Source organism: Gasterosteus aculeatus, chromosome 2 (assembly GCF_964276395.1).
Source record: "Gasterosteus aculeatus chromosome 2, fGasAcu3.hap1.1, whole genome shotgun sequence".
NCBI classification, from domain to species: domain Eukaryota; kingdom Metazoa; phylum Chordata; class Actinopteri; order Perciformes; family Gasterosteidae; genus Gasterosteus; species Gasterosteus aculeatus.
This window is the reverse complement of record NC_135689.1, coordinates 23,839,978-23,854,987: the sequence shown is the minus strand read 5'-3', so window position 1 is coordinate 23,854,987 and position 15,010 is coordinate 23,839,978. Positions and strand designations below refer to the sequence as shown.

At 44.7% G+C, this 15,010-nt stretch overlaps 64 non-coding genes across 64 annotated transcripts; all 64 read right to left on the bottom strand.

Annotated features, from left to right (window-relative positions):
* Positions 1-58: 58 nt before the first annotated feature.
* On the bottom strand, positions 59-177 carry LOC144404850 (5S ribosomal RNA). The gene has a single exon (XR_013466791.1). It is a non-coding gene; the product is annotated as a 5S ribosomal RNA (ribosomal RNA).
* Positions 178-294: 117 nt separating this feature from the next.
* On the bottom strand, positions 295-413 carry LOC144404849 (5S ribosomal RNA). The gene has a single exon (XR_013466790.1). It is a non-coding gene; the product is annotated as a 5S ribosomal RNA (ribosomal RNA).
* A 116-nt stretch (positions 414-529) lies between these two features.
* Positions 530-648, bottom strand: LOC144396883 (5S ribosomal RNA). Its single transcript, XR_013459029.1, has one exon. It is a non-coding gene; the product is annotated as a 5S ribosomal RNA (ribosomal RNA).
* A 117-nt stretch (positions 649-765) lies between these two features.
* Positions 766-884, bottom strand: LOC144397797 (5S ribosomal RNA). Its single transcript, XR_013459944.1, has one exon. It is a non-coding gene; the product is annotated as a 5S ribosomal RNA (ribosomal RNA).
* A 116-nt stretch (positions 885-1,000) lies between these two features.
* LOC144390431 (5S ribosomal RNA) lies at positions 1,001-1,119 on the bottom strand. The gene has a single exon (XR_013454472.1). It is a non-coding gene; the product is annotated as a 5S ribosomal RNA (ribosomal RNA).
* Positions 1,120-1,235: 116 nt separating this feature from the next.
* On the bottom strand, positions 1,236-1,354 carry LOC144398785 (5S ribosomal RNA). Its single transcript, XR_013460932.1, has one exon. It is a non-coding gene; the product is annotated as a 5S ribosomal RNA (ribosomal RNA).
* Positions 1,355-1,471: 117 nt separating this feature from the next.
* Positions 1,472-1,590, bottom strand: LOC144404848 (5S ribosomal RNA). Its single transcript, XR_013466789.1, has one exon. It is a non-coding gene; the product is annotated as a 5S ribosomal RNA (ribosomal RNA).
* Positions 1,591-1,706: 116 nt separating this feature from the next.
* Positions 1,707-1,825, bottom strand: LOC144397737 (5S ribosomal RNA). The gene has a single exon (XR_013459884.1). It is a non-coding gene; the product is annotated as a 5S ribosomal RNA (ribosomal RNA).
* A 116-nt stretch (positions 1,826-1,941) lies between these two features.
* Positions 1,942-2,060, bottom strand: LOC144397457 (5S ribosomal RNA). The gene has a single exon (XR_013459603.1). It is a non-coding gene; the product is annotated as a 5S ribosomal RNA (ribosomal RNA).
* Positions 2,061-2,176: 116 nt separating this feature from the next.
* On the bottom strand, positions 2,177-2,295 carry LOC144390428 (5S ribosomal RNA). The gene has a single exon (XR_013454470.1). It is a non-coding gene; the product is annotated as a 5S ribosomal RNA (ribosomal RNA).
* Positions 2,296-2,412: 117 nt separating this feature from the next.
* LOC144404846 (5S ribosomal RNA) lies at positions 2,413-2,531 on the bottom strand. The gene has a single exon (XR_013466787.1). It is a non-coding gene; the product is annotated as a 5S ribosomal RNA (ribosomal RNA).
* Positions 2,532-2,647: 116 nt separating this feature from the next.
* On the bottom strand, positions 2,648-2,766 carry LOC144399114 (5S ribosomal RNA). Its single transcript, XR_013461259.1, has one exon. It is a non-coding gene; the product is annotated as a 5S ribosomal RNA (ribosomal RNA).
* Positions 2,767-2,883: 117 nt separating this feature from the next.
* LOC144399342 (5S ribosomal RNA) lies at positions 2,884-3,002 on the bottom strand. The gene has a single exon (XR_013461487.1). It is a non-coding gene; the product is annotated as a 5S ribosomal RNA (ribosomal RNA).
* Positions 3,003-3,118: 116 nt separating this feature from the next.
* LOC144404845 (5S ribosomal RNA) lies at positions 3,119-3,237 on the bottom strand. The gene has a single exon (XR_013466786.1). It is a non-coding gene; the product is annotated as a 5S ribosomal RNA (ribosomal RNA).
* A 116-nt stretch (positions 3,238-3,353) lies between these two features.
* LOC144397628 (5S ribosomal RNA) lies at positions 3,354-3,472 on the bottom strand. The gene has a single exon (XR_013459774.1). It is a non-coding gene; the product is annotated as a 5S ribosomal RNA (ribosomal RNA).
* A 117-nt stretch (positions 3,473-3,589) lies between these two features.
* LOC144404844 (5S ribosomal RNA) lies at positions 3,590-3,708 on the bottom strand. The gene has a single exon (XR_013466785.1). It is a non-coding gene; the product is annotated as a 5S ribosomal RNA (ribosomal RNA).
* A 116-nt stretch (positions 3,709-3,824) lies between these two features.
* On the bottom strand, positions 3,825-3,943 carry LOC144396882 (5S ribosomal RNA). Its single transcript, XR_013459028.1, has one exon. It is a non-coding gene; the product is annotated as a 5S ribosomal RNA (ribosomal RNA).
* A 117-nt stretch (positions 3,944-4,060) lies between these two features.
* LOC144404842 (5S ribosomal RNA) lies at positions 4,061-4,179 on the bottom strand. Its single transcript, XR_013466784.1, has one exon. It is a non-coding gene; the product is annotated as a 5S ribosomal RNA (ribosomal RNA).
* A 116-nt stretch (positions 4,180-4,295) lies between these two features.
* Positions 4,296-4,414, bottom strand: LOC144399435 (5S ribosomal RNA). The gene has a single exon (XR_013461580.1). It is a non-coding gene; the product is annotated as a 5S ribosomal RNA (ribosomal RNA).
* Positions 4,415-4,531: 117 nt separating this feature from the next.
* Positions 4,532-4,650, bottom strand: LOC144399341 (5S ribosomal RNA). Its single transcript, XR_013461486.1, has one exon. It is a non-coding gene; the product is annotated as a 5S ribosomal RNA (ribosomal RNA).
* Positions 4,651-4,766: 116 nt separating this feature from the next.
* Positions 4,767-4,885, bottom strand: LOC144404841 (5S ribosomal RNA). Its single transcript, XR_013466783.1, has one exon. It is a non-coding gene; the product is annotated as a 5S ribosomal RNA (ribosomal RNA).
* Positions 4,886-5,001: 116 nt separating this feature from the next.
* On the bottom strand, positions 5,002-5,120 carry LOC144397627 (5S ribosomal RNA). Its single transcript, XR_013459773.1, has one exon. It is a non-coding gene; the product is annotated as a 5S ribosomal RNA (ribosomal RNA).
* Positions 5,121-5,237: 117 nt separating this feature from the next.
* Positions 5,238-5,356, bottom strand: LOC144404840 (5S ribosomal RNA). The gene has a single exon (XR_013466782.1). It is a non-coding gene; the product is annotated as a 5S ribosomal RNA (ribosomal RNA).
* A 116-nt stretch (positions 5,357-5,472) lies between these two features.
* Positions 5,473-5,591, bottom strand: LOC144396880 (5S ribosomal RNA). Its single transcript, XR_013459026.1, has one exon. It is a non-coding gene; the product is annotated as a 5S ribosomal RNA (ribosomal RNA).
* A 117-nt stretch (positions 5,592-5,708) lies between these two features.
* Positions 5,709-5,827, bottom strand: LOC144397796 (5S ribosomal RNA). Its single transcript, XR_013459943.1, has one exon. It is a non-coding gene; the product is annotated as a 5S ribosomal RNA (ribosomal RNA).
* Positions 5,828-5,943: 116 nt separating this feature from the next.
* Positions 5,944-6,062, bottom strand: LOC144397736 (5S ribosomal RNA). Its single transcript, XR_013459883.1, has one exon. It is a non-coding gene; the product is annotated as a 5S ribosomal RNA (ribosomal RNA).
* A 116-nt stretch (positions 6,063-6,178) lies between these two features.
* Positions 6,179-6,297, bottom strand: LOC144390423 (5S ribosomal RNA). Its single transcript, XR_013454461.1, has one exon. It is a non-coding gene; the product is annotated as a 5S ribosomal RNA (ribosomal RNA).
* A 117-nt stretch (positions 6,298-6,414) lies between these two features.
* LOC144404839 (5S ribosomal RNA) lies at positions 6,415-6,533 on the bottom strand. The gene has a single exon (XR_013466781.1). It is a non-coding gene; the product is annotated as a 5S ribosomal RNA (ribosomal RNA).
* A 116-nt stretch (positions 6,534-6,649) lies between these two features.
* LOC144399039 (5S ribosomal RNA) lies at positions 6,650-6,768 on the bottom strand. The gene has a single exon (XR_013461184.1). It is a non-coding gene; the product is annotated as a 5S ribosomal RNA (ribosomal RNA).
* A 116-nt stretch (positions 6,769-6,884) lies between these two features.
* LOC144398841 (5S ribosomal RNA) lies at positions 6,885-7,003 on the bottom strand. Its single transcript, XR_013460988.1, has one exon. It is a non-coding gene; the product is annotated as a 5S ribosomal RNA (ribosomal RNA).
* Positions 7,004-7,120: 117 nt separating this feature from the next.
* Positions 7,121-7,239, bottom strand: LOC144404838 (5S ribosomal RNA). Its single transcript, XR_013466780.1, has one exon. It is a non-coding gene; the product is annotated as a 5S ribosomal RNA (ribosomal RNA).
* Positions 7,240-7,355: 116 nt separating this feature from the next.
* Positions 7,356-7,474, bottom strand: LOC144398757 (5S ribosomal RNA). Its single transcript, XR_013460904.1, has one exon. It is a non-coding gene; the product is annotated as a 5S ribosomal RNA (ribosomal RNA).
* A 117-nt stretch (positions 7,475-7,591) lies between these two features.
* LOC144404837 (5S ribosomal RNA) lies at positions 7,592-7,710 on the bottom strand. Its single transcript, XR_013466779.1, has one exon. It is a non-coding gene; the product is annotated as a 5S ribosomal RNA (ribosomal RNA).
* A 116-nt stretch (positions 7,711-7,826) lies between these two features.
* Positions 7,827-7,945, bottom strand: LOC144399113 (5S ribosomal RNA). The gene has a single exon (XR_013461258.1). It is a non-coding gene; the product is annotated as a 5S ribosomal RNA (ribosomal RNA).
* Positions 7,946-8,062: 117 nt separating this feature from the next.
* Positions 8,063-8,181, bottom strand: LOC144399340 (5S ribosomal RNA). Its single transcript, XR_013461485.1, has one exon. It is a non-coding gene; the product is annotated as a 5S ribosomal RNA (ribosomal RNA).
* Positions 8,182-8,297: 116 nt separating this feature from the next.
* On the bottom strand, positions 8,298-8,416 carry LOC144404836 (5S ribosomal RNA). The gene has a single exon (XR_013466778.1). It is a non-coding gene; the product is annotated as a 5S ribosomal RNA (ribosomal RNA).
* A 116-nt stretch (positions 8,417-8,532) lies between these two features.
* Positions 8,533-8,651, bottom strand: LOC144397626 (5S ribosomal RNA). The gene has a single exon (XR_013459772.1). It is a non-coding gene; the product is annotated as a 5S ribosomal RNA (ribosomal RNA).
* Positions 8,652-8,768: 117 nt separating this feature from the next.
* LOC144404834 (5S ribosomal RNA) lies at positions 8,769-8,887 on the bottom strand. Its single transcript, XR_013466776.1, has one exon. It is a non-coding gene; the product is annotated as a 5S ribosomal RNA (ribosomal RNA).
* A 116-nt stretch (positions 8,888-9,003) lies between these two features.
* Positions 9,004-9,122, bottom strand: LOC144396879 (5S ribosomal RNA). The gene has a single exon (XR_013459025.1). It is a non-coding gene; the product is annotated as a 5S ribosomal RNA (ribosomal RNA).
* Positions 9,123-9,239: 117 nt separating this feature from the next.
* LOC144399339 (5S ribosomal RNA) lies at positions 9,240-9,358 on the bottom strand. Its single transcript, XR_013461484.1, has one exon. It is a non-coding gene; the product is annotated as a 5S ribosomal RNA (ribosomal RNA).
* A 116-nt stretch (positions 9,359-9,474) lies between these two features.
* Positions 9,475-9,593, bottom strand: LOC144404833 (5S ribosomal RNA). The gene has a single exon (XR_013466775.1). It is a non-coding gene; the product is annotated as a 5S ribosomal RNA (ribosomal RNA).
* Positions 9,594-9,709: 116 nt separating this feature from the next.
* LOC144397625 (5S ribosomal RNA) lies at positions 9,710-9,828 on the bottom strand. Its single transcript, XR_013459771.1, has one exon. It is a non-coding gene; the product is annotated as a 5S ribosomal RNA (ribosomal RNA).
* A 117-nt stretch (positions 9,829-9,945) lies between these two features.
* Positions 9,946-10,064, bottom strand: LOC144404832 (5S ribosomal RNA). The gene has a single exon (XR_013466774.1). It is a non-coding gene; the product is annotated as a 5S ribosomal RNA (ribosomal RNA).
* Positions 10,065-10,180: 116 nt separating this feature from the next.
* On the bottom strand, positions 10,181-10,299 carry LOC144396878 (5S ribosomal RNA). Its single transcript, XR_013459024.1, has one exon. It is a non-coding gene; the product is annotated as a 5S ribosomal RNA (ribosomal RNA).
* Positions 10,300-10,416: 117 nt separating this feature from the next.
* On the bottom strand, positions 10,417-10,535 carry LOC144404831 (5S ribosomal RNA). The gene has a single exon (XR_013466773.1). It is a non-coding gene; the product is annotated as a 5S ribosomal RNA (ribosomal RNA).
* Positions 10,536-10,651: 116 nt separating this feature from the next.
* Positions 10,652-10,770, bottom strand: LOC144398755 (5S ribosomal RNA). Its single transcript, XR_013460902.1, has one exon. It is a non-coding gene; the product is annotated as a 5S ribosomal RNA (ribosomal RNA).
* A 117-nt stretch (positions 10,771-10,887) lies between these two features.
* Positions 10,888-11,006, bottom strand: LOC144404830 (5S ribosomal RNA). Its single transcript, XR_013466772.1, has one exon. It is a non-coding gene; the product is annotated as a 5S ribosomal RNA (ribosomal RNA).
* A 116-nt stretch (positions 11,007-11,122) lies between these two features.
* Positions 11,123-11,241, bottom strand: LOC144399112 (5S ribosomal RNA). The gene has a single exon (XR_013461257.1). It is a non-coding gene; the product is annotated as a 5S ribosomal RNA (ribosomal RNA).
* A 117-nt stretch (positions 11,242-11,358) lies between these two features.
* Positions 11,359-11,477, bottom strand: LOC144399338 (5S ribosomal RNA). The gene has a single exon (XR_013461483.1). It is a non-coding gene; the product is annotated as a 5S ribosomal RNA (ribosomal RNA).
* Positions 11,478-11,593: 116 nt separating this feature from the next.
* On the bottom strand, positions 11,594-11,712 carry LOC144404829 (5S ribosomal RNA). The gene has a single exon (XR_013466771.1). It is a non-coding gene; the product is annotated as a 5S ribosomal RNA (ribosomal RNA).
* A 116-nt stretch (positions 11,713-11,828) lies between these two features.
* LOC144397624 (5S ribosomal RNA) lies at positions 11,829-11,947 on the bottom strand. Its single transcript, XR_013459770.1, has one exon. It is a non-coding gene; the product is annotated as a 5S ribosomal RNA (ribosomal RNA).
* A 117-nt stretch (positions 11,948-12,064) lies between these two features.
* LOC144404828 (5S ribosomal RNA) lies at positions 12,065-12,183 on the bottom strand. The gene has a single exon (XR_013466770.1). It is a non-coding gene; the product is annotated as a 5S ribosomal RNA (ribosomal RNA).
* A 116-nt stretch (positions 12,184-12,299) lies between these two features.
* LOC144396877 (5S ribosomal RNA) lies at positions 12,300-12,418 on the bottom strand. The gene has a single exon (XR_013459023.1). It is a non-coding gene; the product is annotated as a 5S ribosomal RNA (ribosomal RNA).
* Positions 12,419-12,535: 117 nt separating this feature from the next.
* On the bottom strand, positions 12,536-12,654 carry LOC144404827 (5S ribosomal RNA). The gene has a single exon (XR_013466769.1). It is a non-coding gene; the product is annotated as a 5S ribosomal RNA (ribosomal RNA).
* Positions 12,655-12,770: 116 nt separating this feature from the next.
* On the bottom strand, positions 12,771-12,889 carry LOC144399434 (5S ribosomal RNA). The gene has a single exon (XR_013461579.1). It is a non-coding gene; the product is annotated as a 5S ribosomal RNA (ribosomal RNA).
* Positions 12,890-13,006: 117 nt separating this feature from the next.
* Positions 13,007-13,125, bottom strand: LOC144399336 (5S ribosomal RNA). The gene has a single exon (XR_013461481.1). It is a non-coding gene; the product is annotated as a 5S ribosomal RNA (ribosomal RNA).
* A 116-nt stretch (positions 13,126-13,241) lies between these two features.
* Positions 13,242-13,360, bottom strand: LOC144404826 (5S ribosomal RNA). The gene has a single exon (XR_013466768.1). It is a non-coding gene; the product is annotated as a 5S ribosomal RNA (ribosomal RNA).
* A 116-nt stretch (positions 13,361-13,476) lies between these two features.
* Positions 13,477-13,595, bottom strand: LOC144397623 (5S ribosomal RNA). The gene has a single exon (XR_013459769.1). It is a non-coding gene; the product is annotated as a 5S ribosomal RNA (ribosomal RNA).
* A 117-nt stretch (positions 13,596-13,712) lies between these two features.
* Positions 13,713-13,831, bottom strand: LOC144404825 (5S ribosomal RNA). The gene has a single exon (XR_013466767.1). It is a non-coding gene; the product is annotated as a 5S ribosomal RNA (ribosomal RNA).
* A 116-nt stretch (positions 13,832-13,947) lies between these two features.
* On the bottom strand, positions 13,948-14,066 carry LOC144396876 (5S ribosomal RNA). The gene has a single exon (XR_013459022.1). It is a non-coding gene; the product is annotated as a 5S ribosomal RNA (ribosomal RNA).
* A 117-nt stretch (positions 14,067-14,183) lies between these two features.
* LOC144397795 (5S ribosomal RNA) lies at positions 14,184-14,302 on the bottom strand. Its single transcript, XR_013459942.1, has one exon. It is a non-coding gene; the product is annotated as a 5S ribosomal RNA (ribosomal RNA).
* Positions 14,303-14,418: 116 nt separating this feature from the next.
* LOC144397735 (5S ribosomal RNA) lies at positions 14,419-14,537 on the bottom strand. The gene has a single exon (XR_013459882.1). It is a non-coding gene; the product is annotated as a 5S ribosomal RNA (ribosomal RNA).
* Positions 14,538-14,653: 116 nt separating this feature from the next.
* LOC144390422 (5S ribosomal RNA) lies at positions 14,654-14,772 on the bottom strand. Its single transcript, XR_013454460.1, has one exon. It is a non-coding gene; the product is annotated as a 5S ribosomal RNA (ribosomal RNA).
* Positions 14,773-14,889: 117 nt separating this feature from the next.
* On the bottom strand, positions 14,890-15,008 carry LOC144404823 (5S ribosomal RNA). Its single transcript, XR_013466765.1, has one exon. It is a non-coding gene; the product is annotated as a 5S ribosomal RNA (ribosomal RNA).
* Positions 15,009-15,010: the final 2 nt, after the last annotated feature.

Below are 15,010 nucleotides of genomic sequence, written 5' to 3'. Positions count from 1 at the left end.
TGAAAAAGGAGTCACTTTCTAATGCCTTCTCGATTTCTTCCAGAGAGAGAAATGAAAAAGCTTACGGCACCTGGGATTCCCAGGCGGTCTTCCATCCAAGTACTAACCAGGCCCTACTCTGCTTAGCTTCTGAGATCAGACGAGATCAGGCGGAGCCAGAGAGGTATGGCCGTAAGCAACTGTATGTCCTCTACCTAATCTTTTAAAATGTGTCAAAGGTTTTGTAGTTTTGACAATGAAATGGAGTCACTTTCTAAGGCGTTCTCTGTGTCTTTTACAGATAAAAAATGAAAAAGCTTACGGCACCTGGGATTCCCAGGCGGTCTTCCATCCAAGTACTAACCAGGCCCTACTCTGCTTAGCTTCTGAGATCAGACGAGATCAGGCGGAGCCAGAGAGGTATGGCCGTAAGCAACTGTATGTCCTCTTCCTAATCTTTTAAAACGTGTCAAAGGTTTTGTAGTTTTGACAATGAAATGGAGTCACTTTCTAAGTTCTTCTCTGTGTCTTTTACAGATCGAAATGAAAAAGCTTACAGCACCTGGGATTCCCAGGCGGTCTTCCATCCAAGTACTAACCAGGCCCTACTCTGCTTAGCTTCTGAGATCAGACGAGATCAGGCGGAGCCAGAGAGGTATGGCCGTAAGCAACTGTATGTCCTCTTCCTAATCTTTTAAAATGTGTCAAAGGTTTTGGAGTTTTGATAATGAAAAAGGAGTCACTTTCTAATGCCTTCTCGATTTCTTCCAGAGAGAGAAATGAAAAAGCTTACGGCACCTGGGATTCCCAGGCGGTGTTCCATCCAAGTACTAACCAGGCCCTACTCTGCTTAGCTTCTGAGATCAGACGAGATCAGGCGGAGCCAGAGAGGTATGGCCGTAAGCAACTGTATGTCCTCTACCTAATCTTTTAAAATGTGTCAAAGGTTTTGGAGTTTTGACAATGAAATGGAGTCACTTTCTAAGTTCTTCTCTGTGTCTTTTACAGATCGAAATGAAAAAGCTTACAGCACCTGGGATTCCCAGGCGGTCTTCCATCCAAGTACTAACCAGGCCCTACTCTGCTTAGCTTCTGAGATCTGACGAGATCAGGCGGAGCCAGAGAGGTATGGCCGTAAGCAACTGTATGTCCTCTACCTAATCTTTTAAAATGTGTCAAAGGTTTTGGAGTTTTGACAATGAAATGGAGTCACTTTCTAAGTTCTTCTCTGTGTCTTTTACAGATCGAAATGAAAAAGCTTACAGCACCTGGGATTCCCAGGCGGTCTTCCATCCAAGTACTAAGCAGGCCCTACTCTGCTTAGCTTCTGAGATCAGACGAGATCAGGCGGAGCCAGAGAGGTATGGCCGTAAGCAACTGTATGTCCTCTTCCTAATATTTTAAAATGTGTCAAAGGTTTTGGAGTTTAGATAATGAAAAAGGAGTCACTTTCTAATGCCTTCTCGATTTCTTCCAGAGAGAGAAATGAAAAAGCTTACGGCACCTGGGATTCCCAGGCGGTCTTCCATCCAAGTACTAACCAGGCCCTACTCTGCTTAGCTTCTGAGATCAGACGAGATCAGGCGGAGCCAGAGAGGTATGGCCGTAAGCAACTGTATGTCCTCTACCTAATCTTTTAAAATGTGTCAAAGGTTTTGTAGTTTTGACAATGAAATGGAGTCACTTTCTAAGGCCTTCTCTGTGTCTTTTACAGATAGAAATGAAAAAGCTTACGGCACCTGGGATTCCCAGGCGGGCTTCCATCCAAGTACTAACCAGGCCCTACTCTGCTTAGCTTCTGAGATCTGACGAGATCAGGCGGAGCCAGAGAGGTATGGCCGTAAGCAACTGTATGTCCTCTACCTAATCTTTTAAAATGTGTCAAAGGTTTTGTAGTTTTGACAATTAAATGGAGTCACTTTCTAAGGCGTTCTCTGTGTCTTTTACAGATAGAAATGAAAAAGCTTACGGCACCTGGGATTCCCAGGCGGTCTTCCATCCAAGTACTAACCAGGCCCTACTCTGCTTAGCTTCTGAGATCAGACGAGATCAGGCAGAGCCAGAGAGGTATGGCCGTAAGCAACTGTATGTCCTCTACCTAATCTTTTAAAATGTGTCAAAGGTTTTGGAGTTTTGACAATGAAATGGAGTCACTTTCTAAGTTCTTCTCTGTGTCTTTTACAGATCGAAATGAAAAAGCTTACAGCACCTGGGATTCCCAGGCGGTCTTCCATCCAAGTACTAACCAGGCCCTACTCTGCTTAGCTTCTGAGATCTGACGAGATCAGGCGGAGCCAGAGAGGTATGGCCGTAAGCAACTGTATGTCCTCTTCCTAATCTTTTAAAATGTGTCAAAGGTTTTGGAGTTTTGATAATGAAAAAGGAGTCACTTTCTAAGGCCTTCTCGATTTCTTCCAGAGAGAGAAATGAAAAAGCTTACGGCACCTGGGATTCCCAGGCGGTCTTCCATCCAAGTACTAACCAGGCCCTACTCTGCTTAGCTTCTGAGATCAGACGAGATCAGGCGGAGCCAGAGAGGTATGGCCGTAAGCAACTGTATGTCCTCTACCTAATCTTTTAAAATGTGTCAAAGGGTTTGTAGTTTTGACAATGAAATGGAGTCACTTTCTAAGGCCTTCTCTGTGTCTTTTACAGATCGAAATGAAAAAGCTTACAGCACATGGGATTCCCAGGCGGTCTTCCATCCAAGTACTAACCAGGCCCTACTCTGCTTAGCTTCTGAGATCAGACGAGATCAGGCGGAGCCAGAGAGGTATGGCCGTAAGCAACTGTATGTCCTCTTCCTAATCTTTTAAAATGTGTCAAAGGTTTTGGAGTTTTGATAATGAAAAAGGAGTCACTTTCTAATGCCTTCTCGATTTCTTCCAGAGAGAGAAATGAAAAAGCACACGGCACCTGGGACTCCCAGGCGGTCTTCCATCCAAGTGCTAACCAGGCCCTACTCTGCTTAGCTTCTGAGATCTGACGAGATCAGGCGGAGCCAGAGAGGTATGGCCGTAAGCAACTGTATGTCCTCTACCTAATCTTTTAAAATGTGTCAAAGGTTTTGTAGTTTTGACAATGAAATGGAGTCACTTTCTAAGGCGTTCTCTGTGTCTTTTACAGATAGAAATGAAAAAGCTTACGGCACCTGGGATTCCCAGGCGGTCTTCCATCCAAGTACTAACCAGGCCCTACTCTGCTTAGCTTCTGAGATCAGACGAGATCAGGCGGAGCCAGAGAGGTATGGCCGTAAGCAACTGTATGTCCTCTACCTAATCTTTTAAAATGTGTCAAAGGTTTTGGAGTTTTGACAATGAAATGGAGTCACTTTCTAAGTTCTTCTCTGTGTCTTTTACAGATCGAAATGAAAAAGCTTACAGCACCTGGGATTCCCAGGCGGTCTTCCATCCAAGTACTAACCAGGCCCTACTCTGCTTAGCTTCTGAGATCTGACGAGATCAGGCAGAGCCAGAGAGGTATGGCCGTAAGCAACTGTATGTCCTCTTCCTAATATTTTAAAATGTGTCAAAGGTTTTGGAGTTTAGATAATGAAAAAGGAGTCACTTTCTAATGCCTTCTCGATTTCTTCCAGAGAGAGAAATGAAAAAGCTTACGGCACCTGGGATTCCCAGGCGGTCTTCCATCCAAGTACTAACCAGGCCCTACTCTGCTTAGCTTCTGAGATCAGACGAGATCAGGCGGAGCCAGAGAGGTATGGCCGTAAGCAACTGTATGTCCTCTACCTAATCTTTTAAAATGTGTCAAAGGTTTTGTAGTTTTGACAATTAAATGGAGTCACTTTCTAAGGCCTTCTCTGTGTCTTTTACAGATCGAAATGAAAAAGCTTACAGCACCTGGGATTCCCAGGCGGTCTTCCATCCAAGTACTAACCAGGCCCTACTCTGCTTAGCTTCTGAGATCAGACGAGATCAGGCGGAGCCAGAGAGGTATGGCCGTAAGCAACTGTATGTCCTCTTCCTAATATTTTAAAATGTGTCAAAGGTTTTGGAGTTTAGATAATGAAAAAGGAGTCACTTTCTAATGCCTTCTCGATTTCTTCCAGAGAGAGAAATGAAAAAGCTTACGGCACCTGGGATTCCCAGGCGGTCTTCCATCCAAGTACTAACCAGGCCCTACTCTGCTTAGCTTCTGAGATCAGACGAGATCAGGCGGAGCCAGAGAGGTATGGCCGTAAGCAACTGTATGTCCTCTACCTAATCTTTTAAAATGTGTCAAAGGTTTTGTAGTTTTGACAATTAAATGGAGTCACTTTCTAAGGCCTTCTCTGTGTCTTTTACAGATCGAAATGAAAAAGCTTACAGCACATGGGATTCCCAGGCGGTCTTCCATCCAAGTACTAACCAGGCCCTACTCTGCTTAGCTTCTGAGATCAGACGAGATCAGGCGGAGCCAGAGAGGTATGGCCATAAGCAACTGTATGTCCTCTTCCTAATCTTTTAAAATGTGTCAAAGGTTTTGGAGTTTTGATAATGAAAAAGGAGTCACTTTCTAATGCCTTCTCGATTTCTTCCAGAGAGAGAAATGAAAAAGCACACGGCACCTGGGACTCCCAGGCGGTCTTCCATCCAAGTGCTAACCAGGCCCTACTCTGCTTAGCTTCTGAGATCTGACGAGATCAGGCGGAGCCAGAGAGGTATGGCCGTAAGCAACTGTATGTCCTCTACCTAATCTTTTAAAATGTGTCAAAGGTTTTGTAGTTTTGACAATGAAATGGAGTCACTTTCTAAGGCGTTCTCTGTGTCTTTTACAGATAGAAATGAAAAAGCTTACGGCACCTGGGATTCCCAGGCGGTCTTCCATCCAAGTACTAACCAGGCCCTACTCTGCTTAGCTTCTGAGATCAGACGAGATCAGGCGGAGCCAGAGAGGTATGGCCGTAAGCAACTGTATGTCCTCTACCTAATCTTTTAAAATGTGTCAAAGGTTTTGGAGTTTTGACAATGAAATGGAGTCACTTTCTAAGTTCTTCTCTGTGTCTTTTACAGATCGAAATGAAAAAGCTTACAGCACCTGGGATTCCCAGGCGGTCTTCCATCCAAGTACTAACCAGGCCCTACTCTGCTTAGCTTCTGAGATCTGACGAGATCAGGCAGAGCCAGAGAGGTATGGCCGTAAGCAACTGTATGTCCTCTTCCTAATATTTTAAAATGTGTCAAAGGTTTTGGAGTTTAGATAATGAAAAAGGAGTCACTTTCTAATGCCTTCTCGATTTCTTCCAGAGAGAGAAATGAAAAAGCTTACGGCACCTGGGATTCCCAGGCGGTCTTCCATCCAAGTACTAACCAGGCCCTACTCTGCTTAGCTTCTGAGATCAGACGAGATCAGGCGGAGCCAGAGAGGTATGGCCGTAAGCAACTGTATGTCCTCTACCTAATCTTTTAAAATGTGTCAAAGGTTTTGTAGTTTTGACAATTAAATGGAGTCACTTTCTAAGGCCTTCTCTATGTCTTTTACAGATCGAAATGAAAAAGCTTACAGCACCTGGGATTCCCAGGCGGTCTTCCATCCAAGTACTAACCAGGCCCTACTCTGCTTAGCTTCTGAGATCAGACGAGATCAGGCGGAGCCAGAGAGGTATGGCCGTAAGCAACTGTATGTCCTCTTCCTAATCTTTTAAAATGTGTCAAAGGTTTTGGAGTTTTGATAATGAAAAAGGAGTCACTTTCTAAGGCCTTCTCGATTTCTTCCAGAGAGAGAAATGAAAAAGCTTACGGCACCTGGGATTCCCAGGCGGTGTTCCATCCAAGTACTAACCAGGCCCTACTCTGCTTAGCTTCTGAGATCAGACGAGATCAGGCGGAGCCAGAGAGGTATGGCCGTAAGCAACTGTATGTCCTCTACCTAATCTTTTAAAATGTGTCAAAGGTTTTGTAGTTTTGACAATGAAATGGAGTCACTTTCTAAGGCCTTCTCTGTGTCTTTTACAGATAGAAATGAAAAAGCTTACGGCACCTGGGATTCCCAGGCGGGCTTCCATCCAAGTACTAACCAGGCCCTACTCTGCTTAGCTTCTGAGATCTGACGAGATCAGGCGGAGCCAGAGAGGTATGGCCGTAAGCAACTGTATGTCCTCTACCTAATCTTTTAAAATGTGTCAAAGGGTTTGTAGTTTTGACAATTAAATGGAGTCACTTTCTAAGGCCTTCTCTGTGTCTTTTACAGATCGAAATGAAAAAGCTTACAGCACCTGGGATTCCCAGGCGGTCTTCCATCCAAGTACTAACCAGGCCCTACTCTGCTTAGCTTCTGAGATCTGACGAGATCAGGCGGAGCCAGAGAGGTATGGCCGTAAGCAACTGTATGTCCTCTTCCTAATCTTTTAAAATGTGTCAAAGGTTTTGGAGTTTTGATAATGAAAAAGGAGTCACTTTCTAAGGCCTTCTCGATTTCTTCCAGAGAGAGAAATGAAAAAGCTTACGGCACCTGGGATTCCCAGGCGGTCTTCCATCCAAGTACTAACCAGGCCCTACTCTGCTTAGCTTCTGAGATCAGACGAGATCAGGCGGAGCCAGAGAGGTATGGCCGTAAGCAACTGTATGTCCTCTACCTAATCTTTTAAAATGTGTCAAAGGTTTTGTAGTTTTGACAATGAAATGGAGTCACTTTCTAAGGCCTTCTCTGTGTCTTTTACAGATCGAAATGAAAAAGCTTACAGCACATGGGATTCCCAGGCGGTCTTCCATCCAAGTACTAACCAGGCCCTACTCTGCTTAGCTTCTGAGATCTGACGAGATCAGGCGGAGCCAGAGAGGTATGGCCGTAAGCAACTGTATGTCCTCTTCCTAATCTTTTAAAATGTGTCAAAGGTTTTGGAGTTTTGACAATGAAATGGAGTCACTTTCTAAGGCCTTCTCTGTGTCTTTTACAGATAGAAATGAAAAAGCTTACGGCACCTGGGATTCCCAGGCGGGCTTCCATCCAAGTACTAACCAGGCCCTACTCTGCTTAGCTTCTGAGATCTGACGAGATCAGGCAGAGCCAGAGAGGTATGGCCGTAAGCAACTGTATGTCCTCTTCCTAATATTTTAAAATGTGTCAAAGGTTTTGGAGTTTAGATAATGAAAAAGGAGTCACTTTCTAATGCCTTCTCGATTTCTTCCAGAGAGAGAAATGAAAAAGCTTACGGCACCTGGGATTCCCAGGCGGTCTTCCATCCAAGTACTAACCAGGCCCTACTCTGCTTAGCTTCTGAGATCAGACGAGATCAGGCGGAGCCAGAGAGGTATGGCCGTAAGCAACTGTATGTCCTCTACCTAATCTTTTAAAATGTGTCAAAGGTTTTGTAGTTTTGACAATTAAATGGAGTCACTTTCTAAGGCCTTCTCTGTGTCTTTTACAGATCGAAATGAAAAAGCTTACAGCACCTGGGATTCCCAGGCGGTCTTCCATCCAAGTACTAACCAGGCCCTACTCTGCTTAGCTTCTGAGATCAGGCGAGATCAGGCGGAGCCAGAGAGGTATGGCCGTAAGCAACTGTATGTCCTCTTCCTAATCTTTTAAAATGTGTCAAAGGTTTTGGAGTTTTGATAATGAAAAAGGAGTCACTTTCTAATGCCTTCTCGATTTCTTCCAGAGAGAGAAATGAAAAAGCTTACGGCACCTGGGATTCCCAGGCGGTCTTCCATCCAAGTACTAACCAGGCCCTACTCTGCTTAGCTTCTGAGATCAGACGAGATCAGGCGGAGCCAGAGAGGTATGGCCGTAAGCAACTGTATGTCCTCTACCTAATCTTTTAAAATGTGTCAAAGGGTTTGTAGTTTTGACAATGAAATGGAGTCACTTTCTAAGGCCTTCTCTGTGTCTTTTACAGATCGAAATGAAAAAGCTTACAGCACATGGGATTCCCAGGCGGTCTTCCATCCAAGTACTAACCAGGCCCTACTCTGCTTAGCTTCTGAGATCAGACGAGATCAGGCGGAGCCAGAGAGGTATGGCCGTAAGCAACTGTATGTCCTCTTCCTAATCTTTTAAAATGTGTCAAAGGTTTTGGAGTTTTGATAATGAAAAAGGAGTCACTTTCTAATGCCTTCTCGATTTCTTCCAGAGAGAGAAATGAAAAAGCACACGGCACCTGGGACTCCCAGGCGGTCTTCCATCCAAGTGCTAACCAGGCCCTACTCTGCTTAGCTTCTGAGATCTGACGAGATCAGGCGGAGCCAGAGAGGTATGGCCGTAAGCAACTGTATGTCCTCTACCTAATCTTTTAAAATGTGTCAAAGGTTTTGTAGTTTTGACAATGAAATGGAGTCACTTTCTAAGGCGTTCTCTGTGTCTTTTACAGATAGAAATGAAAAAGCTTACGGCACCTGGGATTCCCAGGCGGTCTTCCATCCAAGTACTAACCAGGCCCTACTCTGCTTAGCTTCTGAGATCAGACGAGATCAGGCGGAGCCAGAGAGGTATGGCCGTAAGCAACTGTATGTCCTCTACCTAATCTTTTAAAATGTGTCAAAGGTTTTGGAGTTTTGACAATGAAATGGAGTCACTTTCTAAGTTCTTCTCTGTGTCTTTTACAGATCGAAATGAAAAAGCTTACAGCACCTGGGATTCCCAGGCGGTCTTCCATCCAAGTACTAACCAGGCCCTACTCTGCTTAGCTTCTGAGATCTGACGAGATCAGGCAGAGCCAGAGAGGTATGGCCGTAAGCAACTGTATGTCCTCTTCCTAATATTTTAAAATGTGTCAAAGGTTTTGGAGTTTAGATAATGAAAAAGGAGTCACTTTCTAATGCCTTCTCGATTTCTTCCAGAGAGAGAAATGAAAAAGCTTACGGCACCTGGGATTCCCAGGCGGTCTTCCATCCAAGTACTAACCAGGCCCTACTCTGCTTAGCTTCTGAGATCAGACGAGATCAGGCGGAGCCAGAGAGGTATGGCCGTAAGCAACTGTATGTCCTCTACCTAATCTTTTAAAATGTGTCAAAGGTTTTGTAGTTTTGACAATTAAATGGAGTCACTTTCTAAGGCCTTCTCTGTGTCTTTTACAGATCGAAATGAAAAAGCTTACAGCACCTGGGATTCCCAGGCGGTCTTCCATCCAAGTACTAACCAGGCCCTACTCTGCTTAGCTTCTGAGATCAGACGAGATCAGGCGGAGCCAGAGAGGTATGGCCGTAAGCAACTGTATGCCCTCTTCCTAATATTTTAAAATGTGTCAAAGGTTTTGGAGTTTAGATAATGAAAAAGGAGTCACTTTCTAATGCCTTCTCGATTTCTTCCAGAGAGAGAAATGAAAAAGCACACGGCACCTGGGACTCCCAGGCGGTCTTCCATCCAAGTGCTAACCAGGCCCTACTCTGCTTAGCTTCTGAGATCTGACGAGATCAGGCGGAGCCAGAGAGGTATGGCCGTAAGCAACTGTATGTCCTCTACCTAATCTTTTAAAATGTGTCAAAGGTTTTGTAGTTTTGACAATGAAATGGAGTCACTTTCTAAGGCGTTCTCTGTGTCTTTTACAGATAGAAATGAAAAAGCTTACGGCACCTGGGATTCCCAGGCGGTCTTCCATCCAAGTACTAACCAGGCCCTACTCTGCTTAGCTTCTGAGATCAGACGAGATCAGGCGGAGCCAGAGAGGTATGGCCGTAAGCAACTGTATGTCCTCTACCTAATCTTTTAAAATGTGTCAAAGGTTTTGGAGTTTTGACAATGAAATGGAGTCACTTTCTAAGTTCTTCTCTGTGTCTTTTACAGATCGAAATGAAAAAGCTTACAGCACCTGGGATTCCCAGGCGGTCTTCCATCCAAGTACTAACCAGGCCCTACTCTGCTTAGCTTCTGAGATCTGACGAGATCAGGCAGAGCCAGAGAGGTATGGCCGTAAGCAACTGTATGTCCTCTTCCTAATATTTTAAAATGTGTCAAAGGTTTTGGAGTTTAGATAATGAAAAAGGAGTCACTTTCTAATGCCTTCTCGATTTCTTCCAGAGAGAGAAATGAAAAAGCTTACGGCACCTGGGATTCCCAGGCGGTCTTCCATCCAAGTACTAACCAGGCCCTACTCTGCTTAGCTTCTGAGATCAGACGAGATCAGGCGGAGCCAGAGAGGTATGGCCGTAAGCAACTGTATGTCCTCTACCTAATCTTTTAAAATGTGTCAAAGGTTTTGTAGTTTTGACAATTAAATGGAGTCACTTTCTAAGGCCTTCTCTGTGTCTTTTACAGATCGAAATGAAAAAGCTTACAGCACCTGGGATTCCCAGGCGGTCTTCCATCCAAGTACTAACCAGGCCCTACTCTGCTTAGCTTCTGAGATCAGACGAGATCAGGCGGAGCCAGAGAGGTATGGCCGTAAGCAACTGTATGTCCTCTTCCTAATCTTTTAAAATGTGTCAAAGGTTTTGGAGTTTAGATAATGAAAAAGGAGTCACTTTCTAATGCCTTCTCGATTTCTTCCAGAGAGAGAAATGAAAAAGCTTACGGCACCTGGGATTCCCAGGCGGTCTTCCATCCAAGTACTAACCAGGCCCTACTCTGCTTAGCTTCTGAGATCAGACGAGATCAGGCGGAGCCAGAGAGGTATGGCCGTAAGCAACTGTATGTCCTCTACCTAATCTTTTAAAATGTGTCAAAGGTTTTGTAGTTTTGACAATTAAATGGAGTCACTTTCTAAGGCCTTCTCTGTGTCTTTTACAGATCGAAATGAAAAAGCTTACAGCACCTGGGATTCCCAGGCGGTCTTCCATCCAAGTACTAACCAGGCCCTACTCTGCTTAGCTTCTGAGATCAGGCGAGATCAGGCGGAGCCAGAGAGGTATGGCCGTAAGCAACTGTATGTCCTCTTCCTAATCTTTTAAAATGTGTCAAAGGTTTTGGAGTTTTGATAATGAAAAAGGAGTCACTTTCTAAGGCCTTCTCGATTTCTTCCAGAGAGAGAAATGAAAAAGCTTACGGCACCTGGGATTCCCAGGCGGTCTTCCATCCAAGTACTAACCAGGCCCTACTCTGCTTAGCTTCTGAGATCAGACGAGATCAGGCGGAGCCAGAGAGGTATGGCCGTAAGCAACTGTATGTCCTCTACCTAATCTTTTAAAATGTGTCAAAGGGTTTGTAGTTTTGACAATGAAATGGAGTCACTTTCTAAGGCCTTCTCTGTGTCTTTTACAGATCGAAATGAAAAAGCTTACAGCACATGGGATTCCCAGGCGGTCTTCCATCCAAGTACTAACCAGGCCCTACTCTGCTTAGCTTCTGAGATCAGACGAGATCAGGCGGAGCCAGAGAGGTATGGCCGTAAGCAACTGTATGTCCTCTTCCTAATCTTTTAAAATGTGTCAAAGGTTTTGGAGTTTTGATAATGAAAAAGGAGTCACTTTCTAATGCCTTCTCGATTTCTTCCAGAGAGAGAAATGAAAAAGCACACGGCACCTGGGACTCCCAGGCGGTCTTCCATCCAAGTGCTAACCAGGCCCTACTCTGCTTAGCTTCTGAGATCTGACGAGATCAGGCGGAGCCAGAGAGGTATGGCCGTAAGCAACTGTATGTCCTCTACCTAATCTTTTAAAATGTGTCAAAGGTTTTGTAGTTTTGACAATGAAATGGAGTCACTTTCTAAGGCGTTCTCTGTGTCTTTTACAGATAGAAATGAAAAAGCTTACGGCACCTGGGATTCCCAGGCGGTCTTCCATCCAAGTACTAACCAGGCCCTACTCTGCTTAGCTTCTGAGATCAGACGAGATCAGGCGGAGCCAGAGAGGTATGGCCGTAAGCAACTGTATGTCCTCTACCTAATCTTTTAAAATGTGTCAAAGGTTTTGGAGTTTTGACAATGAAATGGAGTCACTTTCTAAGTTCTTCTCTGTGTCTTTTACAGATCGAAATGAAAAAGCTTACAGCACCTGGGATTCCCAGGCGGTCTTCCATCCAAGTACTAACCAGGCCCTACTCTGCTTAGCTTCTGAGATCTGACGAGATCAGGCAGAGCCAGAGAGGTATGGCCGTAAGCAACTGTATGTCCTCTTCCTAATATTTTAAAATGTGTCAAAGGTTTTGGAGTTTAGATAATGAAAAAGGAGTCACTTTCTAATGCCTTCTCGATTTCTTCCAGAGAGAGAAATGAAAAAGCTTACGGCACCTGGGATTCCCAGGCGGTCTTCCATCCAAGTACTAACCAGGCCCTACTCTGCTTAGCTTCTGAGATCAGACGAGATCAGGCGGAGCCAGAGAGGTATGGCCGTAAGCAACTGTATGTCCTCTACCTAATCTTTTAAAATGTGTCAAAGGTTTTGTAGTTTTGACAATTAAATGGAGTCACTTTCTAAGGCCTTCTCTGTGTCTTTTACAGATCGAAATGAAAAAGCTTACAGCACCTGGGATTCCCAGGCGGTCTTCCATCCAAGTACTAACCAGGCCCTACTCTGCTTAGCTTCTGAGATCAGACGAGATCAGGCGGAGCCAGAGAGGTATGGCCGTAAGCAACTGTATGTCCTCTTCCTAATATTTTAAAATGTGTCAAAGGTTTTGGAGTTTAGATAATGAAAAAGGAGTCACTTTCTAATGCCTTCTCGATTTCTTCCAGAGAGAGAAATGAAAAAGCTTACGGCACCTGGGATTCCCAGGCGGTCTTCCATCCAAGTACTAACCAGGCCCTACTCTGCTTAGCTTCTGAGATCAGACGAGATCAGGCGGAGCCAGAGAGGTATGGCCGTAAGCAACTGTATGTCCTCTACCTAATCTTTTAAAATGTGTCAAAGGTTTTGTAGTTTTGACAATTAAATGGAGTCACTTTCTAAGGCCTTCTCTGTGTCTTTTACAGATCGAAATGAAAAAGCTTACAGCACATGGGATTCCCAGGCGGTCTTCCATCCAAGTACTAACCAGGCCCTACTCTGCTTAGCTTCTGAGATCAGACGAGATCAGGCGGAGCCAGAGAGGTATGGCCATAAGCAACTGTATGTCCTCTTCCTAATCTTTTAAAATGTGTCAAAGGTTTTGGAGTTTTGATAATGAAAAAGGAGTCACTTTCTAATGCCTTCTCGATTTCTTCCAGAGAGAGAAATGAAAAAGCACACGGCACCTGGGACTCCCAGGCGGTCTTCCATCCAAGTGCTAACCAGGCCCTACTCTGCTTAGCTTCTGAGATCTGACGAGATCAGGCGGAGCCAGAGAGGTATGGCCGTAAGCAACTGTATGTCCTCTACCTAATCTTTTAAAATGTGTCAAAGGTTTTGTAGTTTTGACAATGAAATGGAGTCACTTTCTAAGGCGTTCTCTGTGTCTTTTACAGATAGAAATGAAAAAGCTTACGGCACCTGGGATTCCCAGGCGGTCTTCCATCCAAGTACTAACCAGGCCCTACTCTGCTTAGCTTCTGAGATCAGACGAGATCAGGCGGAGCCAGAGAGGTATGGCCGTAAGCAACTGTATGTCCTCTACCTAATCTTTTAAAATGTGTCAAAGGTTTTGGAGTTTTGACAATGAAATGGAGTCACTTTCTAAGTTCTTCTCTGTGTCTTTTACAGATCGAAATGAAAAAGCTTACAGCACCTGGGATTCCCAGGCGGTCTTCCATCCAAGTACTAACCAGGCCCTACTCTGCTTAGCTTCTGAGATCTGACGAGATCAGGCAGAGCCAGAGAGGTATGGCCGTAAGCAACTGTATGTCCTCTTCCTAATATTTTAAAATGTGTCAAAGGTTTTGGAGTTTAGATAATGAAAAAGGAGTCACTTTCTAATGCCTTCTCGATTTCTTCCAGAGAGAGAAATGAAAAAGCTTACGGCACCTGGGATTCCCAGGCGGTCTTCCATCCAAGTACTAACCAGGCCCTACTCTGCTTAGCTTCTGAGATCAGACGAGATCAGGCGGAGCCAGAGAGGTATGGCCGTAAGCAACTGTATGTCCTCTACCTAATCTTTTAAAATGTGTCAAAGGTTTTGTAGTTTTGACAATTAAATGGAGTCACTTTCTAAGGCCTTCTCTATGTCTTTTACAGATCGAAATGAAAAAGCTTACAGCACCTGGGATTCCCAGGCGGTCTTCCATCCAAGTACTAACCAGGCCCTACTCTGCTTAGCTTCTGAGATCAGACGAGATCAGGCGGAGCCAGAGAGGTATGGCCGTAAGCAACTGTATGTCCTCTTCCTAATCTTTTAAAATGTGTCAAAGGTTTTGGAGTTTTGATAATGAAAAAGGAGTCACTTTCTAAGGCCTTCTCGATTTCTTCCAGAGAGAGAAATGAAAAAGCTTACGGCACCTGGGATTCCCAGGCGGTGTTCCATCCAAGTACTAACCAGGCCCTACTCTGCTTAGCTTCTGAGATCAGACGAGATCAGGCGGAGCCAGAGAGGTATGGCCGTAAGCAACTGTATGTCCTCTACCTAATCTTTTAAAATGTGTCAAAGGTTTTGTAGTTTTGACAATGAAATGGAGTCACTTTCTAAGGCCTTCTCTGTGTCTTTTACAGATAGAAATGAAAAAGCTTACGGCACCTGGGATTCCCAGGCGGGCTTCCATCCAAGTACTAACCAGGCCCTACTCTGCTTAGCTTCTGAGATCTGACGAGATCAGGCGGAGCCAGAGAGGTATGGCCGTAAGCAACTGTATGTCCTCTACCTAATCTTTTAAAATGTGTCAAAGGGTTTGTAGTTTTGACAATTAAATGGAGTCACTTTCTAAGGCCTTCTCTGTGTCTTTTACAGATCGAAATGAAAAAGCTTACAGCACCTGGGATTCCCAGGCGGTCTTCCATCCAAGTACTAACCAGGCCCTACTCTGCTTAGCTTCTGAGATCTGACGAGATCAGGCGGAGCCAGAGAGGTATGGCCGTAAGCAACTGTATGTCCTCTTCCTAATCTTTTAAAATGTGTCAAAGGTTTTGGAGTTTTGATAATGAAAAAGGAGTCACTTTCTAAGGCCTTCTCGATTTCTTCCAGAGAGAGAAATGAAAAAGCTTACGGCACCTGGGATTCCCAGGCGGTCTTCCATCCAAGTACTAACCAGGCCCTACTCTGCTTAGCTTCTGAGATCAGACGAGATCAGGCGGAGCCAGAGAGGTATGGCCGTAAGCAA